General features: G+C 46.3%; 1 non-coding gene across 1 annotated transcript; it reads left to right on the top strand.

Annotated features, from left to right (window-relative positions):
* The first annotated feature begins 3,191 nt into the window (after window positions 1–3,191).
* On the top strand, window positions 3,192–3,395 carry LOC132575591 (small nucleolar RNA U3). Its single transcript, XR_009555686.1, has one exon. It is a non-coding gene; the product is annotated as a small nucleolar RNA U3 (small nucleolar RNA).
* The last annotated feature ends 3,370 nt before the right edge of the window (window positions 3,396–6,765 follow it).

Genomic DNA, 6,765 nt, shown 5'->3' with positions numbered 1-6,765 from the left:
GGAGGGAAGGTGCTGTTGTACAGCCCCCTCTCACCTGCTCTTGGCTGCTAAACAGGATGAGTAGTTGGATGGCAGATTCCCATGGAAGGCTCCGCAGAGGAAGGCAATGGCAAACCACTTCTCTTTGTCTCTTGCCCTAAAAACCTTGCAGGATCACCATCAGCTGTTTGCAGTGGGATTGTATCAGGATTCCTTTTTCTGCAGTGTTTTCCATACGTGAGCGCCGGCAAAATTTTACACAAAAAGACTATGACACAGCTGTACGTATAATCACATCAAGATTTGGTTTTTAGCAGGGGCAGAATTCTAGCAGGAGCTCCTTTGCATGTTAGGCCACACACCCCTGATGTAGCCAATCCTCCAAGAGCTTACATAAAAGAGCCTTGTAAGCTCTTGGAGGATTGGTTACATCAGGGGTGTGTGGCCTAATATGCAAAGAAGCTCCTGCTAGAAATCTGCCCCTGGTTTTTAGTAACATTTGGTAACAAAGAGCAAGATTCAAGTTCAGTAGCACCTTAAAGACAAACAAGCTTTCCAGAGTCAAAGCTTACACACTGGAAATCTTGTTGATCTCCAAAGTGCTTTGAATTCAAATTTTTCTCTTCTGGGGCAGACCAACACGGTTACACTAGGGTTGCCAAGTTCAATTGAAGAAATATCTGGGGACTTTGGGGGTGGAGCCAGGAGACATTGGGGGTGGAGCTAAGAGCAAGGTTGTGACAAGCACAATTGAACACCAAGGGAGTTCTGGCCATCACATTGAAAGGGACCGCACACCTTTTAAATGCCTTCCCTCCATTGGAAATAATGAAGGATAGGGGCACCTTCTTTGGGGGCTCATAGAATTGGACCCCCTGGTCCAATCTTTTTGAAATGTGGAGGGTGATTTGAGGAGAGGCACTGGATGCTATGCTGCAAATTTGGTGCTTCTACCTCAAAAAACAGCCCCCTCAGCCCCAGATACCCACAGATCAATTCTCCATTATACCCTATGGGAATTGGTCTCCATAGGGAATAATGGAGTGCCCAGCAGACATCCCTCCTTGCTTTCTGATGGCCCTGATGTGGGGGAAGGGCCTCCAAACCAGGGGATCCCCTGCCCCCCAATCTGGGTGGGATGTTTTTTGAGGTAGAGGCACCAAATTTGCAGCATAGCATCTGTTGCCCCTCCTCAAAACACCCTCCGAGTTTATAAAAGATTGGACCAGGGGGTTTAATTCTGAGCCCTCAAAGAGGAGCCCCTATCCTTCGTTATTCCCAATGAAGGGAAAGCATTTAAAAGGTTGCGGTCCCTTTAAATGTGATGGCTTTGGAGTTCAATTATGCTTGTCACACCCTTGCTCCTGGCTCCATCCCCAAAGTTCTCAGATGTTTCTTGAATTTGACCTGGCAACTGTACAAGAGTGGTCAAACTTGCTCTGTTTTTTCATACATTTTCCAACACCAGCTGAGCTGGCTGAACAGTTGTCAAGGGCTCGTGCTGAATGAAGAAGAAGAAGATGATATTGGATTTATATCCCGCCCTCCACTCTGAAGAGTCTCAGAGCGGCTCACAATCTCCTTTCCCTTCCTCCCCCACAACAGACACCCTGTGAGGTAGATGAAGATATTGGATTTATATCCCTCCCTCCACTCCAAAGAGTCTCAGAGCGGCTCACAATCTCCTTTCCCTTCCTCCCCCCCACAGCAGACACCCTGTGAGGTTGATGAAGATATTGGATTTATATCCCACCCTCCACTCCAGAATCTCAGAGCGGCTCACAATCTCCTTTACCTTCCTCCCCCACAGCAGACACCCTGTGAGGTTGATGAAGATATTGGATTTATATCCCACCCTCCACTCCGAAGAGTCTCAGAGCGGCTCACAATCTCCTTTCCCTTCCTCCCCCACAACAGACACCCTGTGAGGTAGATGAAGATATTGGATTTATAGCCCGCCCTCCGCTACGAAGAGTCTCAGAGCGGCTCACAATCTCCTTTACCTTCCTCCCCCACAACAGACACCCTGTGAGGTGGGTGGGGCTGGAGAGGGCTCTCACAGCAGCTGCCCTTTCAAGGACAACCTCTGCCAGAGCTATGGCTGACCCAAGCTGCCATTCCAGCAGGTGCAAGTGGAGGAGTGGGGAATCAAACCCGGTTCTCCCAGATAAGAGTCTGCACACTTAACCACTACAGGAGAAGAAGGTCTATGAGAGCTATGGCTGACCCAAGGCCATTCCAGCAGGTGCAAGTGGAGGAGTGGGGAATCAAACCCGGTTCTCCCAGATAAGAGTCCGCACACTTAACCACTTCACCAAACCGGCTCTCCACACCAAACTGGCTCAGCTTTCACTGATCAGCTTTCAATATTTAGTTACCTCCCCCTTCAACAGCTGCTGGGGGAGCATTTGCTGGCAGCAGGCCAATCCAGCTGAGATCAGCACATGAACAATCACATGACTGACTCAGCCTGCGGCATAATGGAAGAAAGTCCAGTGAGCACCAAAGTGATAAAAAAATGTTTCCATTGCCGTGGTTGCACAGGGTCACTCACTCAAACAGGCCCAGGTATAAACTACTGATGGACTTGTGCAGATGGAGCAGTATGATTATCTCACTTTTCCATCAGGACCTTGTAACTCATTTAAAAAGTGAAGGGACTTGGCAAGACTACAGCAGGGAGCCTGCCCTCTCTTTTCTCCCTGCTGCTTCGAAAGCCACATTTAACCTAGAAATTGCCCTGGCCTGGATGGTCCAGGCTAGCCTGATCTTCTCAGATCTTGGTTACTAAGCGGAGTCAGCCCTCATTACTATTTGTACGGGAGACCACCAAGGAAGTCCAGGGTTACTATGCAAAGGCAGACAAGGGCAAACCCAGAGCTTTTCTGTAGACAAACCCAGCAGGAACTCATTTGCATATTAGGGCGCACCCCCTGACATCACCATTGTTTCACCCAAAGCTTTTTGTAGAAAAAGTCCAGCAGGAACTCATTTGAATAGTAGGCCACACCTCCTGACACCAAGCCAGCTGGAACTGCGTTCCTGTGTGTTCCTGCTCAATAAAAGCCCTGGGGAAACTACCTCTGAGTGTCTCTTGCCTTGAAAAATCATGGGTGGCGATGATTTGGCTGCAACTTGTCAATGCTTCCTGCCACTGTTGTGGAAAAACTAATGCTTAGGGATGGGTCGCATATTGCAGGGGCATTGGTTTGATGTGCATGCTTCAGGGATCATTTTTGGAGTGTGTAGCCAGGGATGTGAGAACAAAGAAGGCTGGTCTTGTCAGCCATGAGGTGACCCAAGAGGCTTTCATCTGAACATGAAGTACAGAGAAGGTATTCTGTTTGCCCTATTGAAACATTCTGCTTTTGATGGCTGTTCTGTTCTTGCAGACAGGACCCAAGGTAGCTTATGGCAGGAGACTAAAGGTGTCACATAAAACATTAAATGCAGCCCACAGCAAACAGAACACAGAACAACTCTGTAATAATTCCCACCACCTCATAATATCTCGAAGTCCCATTTACATACCTCCAGATCTAGTCAGATCTCGGAAACTAAACAAGGTTAGCTCTAGTTTGTAATTGGATGGGAGTCAACCAAGGCAGTCACTATGCAGAGGCCGGAAATGGCAAACCACTTCTGTACATTTCTTGCCTCGAAAACCCTACGGGGTCACCATAAGTTGGCCACAACTTGACAACATTTCACACACAGATATGCACAGAGATTTCTGGAATTATCTGTTTGAAAACCACCAGCAGGAGTTTACAAAATCTGCTTTCCAGGTCCCCAGTGGTGACCACCCAAATTCTCTGTGATCTACAGAAACTGCAGTGGAGTGTCAGCTGATGTAACTTTACTGAATAAAATGCTTAGCTGAACTGTAGCCATCTTTAAACGCTGTTACTAACCATGAGAAAGGACCTTGCATTATATCAAAGTAGAAAATGCAGATGTTGCCAATGCTTGATGTGAACTTTTCTTTCCCTTGATACTAACAAAGGCAGAAATTCCCTTCTTTGAAGATAAGGTGCCTCCAGGGACAGCCGCCTGGCTATCCCCGGAAGACTAGCAGTAACAATAAGATAAGAGGGAGAGGCTGTGTGAATCTTTGCACCTCACCTCGGCAATGTTTAGAATTGTGGCTTTGTATCGTTCCCTTTGATGTACCCCAATATAGCCTGCCACCTAATGCTACAATGTATCAGTCTCAATCTTTCTTCTTTCCAGTGCTTATGGATTATCAAATAAAGCCTAACTTTGCAACAATTCAAGGTCTGGTTGATTTGAGATCCCATCGTCTGACATGGAGATGCAGGGAAGAGACATCTCCCTTTGCTCTGAGTTCACTGATGCAATGAGACATAATACAAAACATGATTCATCCCTTCCCCACAGTTCTCTATCAAATTCAGACAGAATCATAGATGACCTCCAGGGTCATCTAGTCCAATCCCCTGCACAATGCAGGAAATTCACAAATACCTCCCCCTAAATTCAGCTTAGGGTTGCAAGGTCCCCCTGGCAGCTGGCAGGGGGTGGGATGGGGGTAGGGTTGCCAGCTTCAGGTTGGAAAACTCCTGAAGATTTGGGGGTAGATCTTGAGGACAGAGATTTCAGTGGGGGACAATATCAATACTGGTTTTTATATGACTTGTGGAATGTAAGCTGCCTGAGCCTGCTTCAGTGGGGAGGGTGGGATATAAGCCGAATGAAATTAATTAATTAATATCATAGAGTTCACTCTCCATAGTATCCATTTTCTCTAGGGGAACTGATCTCTGTAGTTTGGAGATGGAGATTCTGGAGGATCCCCAGTTCCCACCTGGTGGCTGGCATCGCTCCCTCATCTTGCTCAGGTGTTTTTGAAAATGTGATACAAGCCCCCTCAGCGTTTCCTGGTACCTCCATGGGCCTCTGGGAAAGGGGAAAATCCAAGATGGAATTTTTCACATTTAGAGGGGCTGTCAGAAAGGGGTCAGAGAGCCTGGATACTAAATCGAGGGATCAATTACATGGTGAGCTTGAAGGCCTTTCACTGCACTGTAACCGGCTGGCATATTCAGTCACAGATGAATGAGGAGTTTGGAAAATAGGATGCAGCCAAGATACTATGGCCCATTTTGCCTCTGCCGAAAACGGCCATTTGCAAGATGGCAATGTTATTACATAGATCAATGAGCATCAATCCTACCCCAAGCATATATCTCAGCTGTCTTATATTCACCAGTGCCAAAGTACATGGAAATTGATTCAACAGTTGACACACTCTCTGGAATACAACACAATACTACATGAAGAAAAAATTTACAGTGCCCATGCCATAGCTGTATTTTGTTCCTGAGAATATTTTACAAATACAGAATACTTAGAGAAAACTGGTACTATTTTATGCCATTTACTTTTCTCTGGAAACACCAGGGTTTTTTAAAAGCAGGAACACAGAGAATGCAGTTCCAGCTGGCTTTGTGTCAGGGGGTGTGGTTTAATATGCAAATGAGCTTGTGTATGAAACAATGGTGACATTGGGGATGTGGCCCAATATGCAAATGAGTTCCTGCTGGGCGTTTGTTGTTGTTGTTGTTCAGTCGCACAGTCGAGTCTGACTCTTTGTGACCACATGGACAAAGTCACGCCAGGCCCTCCTGTCCTCCACCATCCTCTGAAGTCTGCTCAAATTTGTGTTTGTTAAATCAGTAATGCTGTCCAGCCATCTCATCTTTTGCCATCCCTTTCTTCTTTTGCCTTCTGTCTTTCCCAGCATCAGGATCTTCTCCAGTGAGTGCTCCCTTTTCATTTGGTGGCCAAAGTATTTGAGCTTCATTTTCAGCATCTGACCTTCCAGGGAACAGTCGTGGTTGATTTCCCTGAGGACTGACTGATTTGATCTTCTTGCAGTCCAAGGGACTCTCAAGATTCTTCTCCAGCACCACAGCTCAAAAGCATCTATTCTTCTGCCCTCGGCCTTCCTTATGGTCCAACTCTCACAGCCATACATTACTAATGGGAACACCATCGCTTTGACTATACCAGGGGTGGCCAAACTTGCTTAATGTAAGAGCCACATAGAATAAACATCAGATGTTTGAGAGCCGCAAGACACGAATGTCAGATGTTTGAGAGCTGCAAGACAGGAAGGAAGGAAGGGGTAGAAAGAAAGCATCTTTAATTTTAAGTGCATTAACCAAGCTGCTGGCTGGTTTGCAGAAGTGATTTAAAGAGAGAAATGCCTTCTCCAAGCTGCCCAATGGGGTAGTGGAGGCTTCGAGAGCTGCACGATATGTGTGAAAGAGCCACATTTGGCCCCCAAGCCACAGTTTGGTTACACCTGGACTATACGGACTTTTGTTGGCAGGGTGATGTCTCTACTTATTATTATACTGCCCAGGTTCACCATAGCTGTCCTTCCAAGGAGCCAATGTCTTTTAATTTCATGGCTACAGTCACCATCTGCAGTGATCTTGAATCCTAGAAATGTGAAGTCTGTCACTACTTCCATATCTTCCCCTTCTATTTGCCATGGGGTGATGGGGCCGGATGCCATGATCTTAGTTTTTTTGATGTTGAGTTTCAAGCATACTTTTGTGCTCTCCTCTTTCACCCTCAACAAGAGGTTCTTTAGGTCCTCCTCACTTTCTGCCATTAGAGTGGTATCATCTTCATATCTGAGGTTGTTGTTTTCCCCAGAAATCTTAATTCCAGTTTGTGCTTCATCCAGGCCAGCATTCCGCATGATGTACTCTGCATATAAATTAAATAAGCAGGGTGACAATATACATCCTT

This window comes from Heteronotia binoei, chromosome 7 (assembly GCF_032191835.1).
Source record: "Heteronotia binoei isolate CCM8104 ecotype False Entrance Well chromosome 7, APGP_CSIRO_Hbin_v1, whole genome shotgun sequence".
Taxonomy (NCBI): Eukaryota; Metazoa; Chordata; class Lepidosauria; order Squamata; family Gekkonidae; genus Heteronotia; species Heteronotia binoei.
This window is presented reverse-complemented; position numbering and strand designations above follow the sequence as displayed.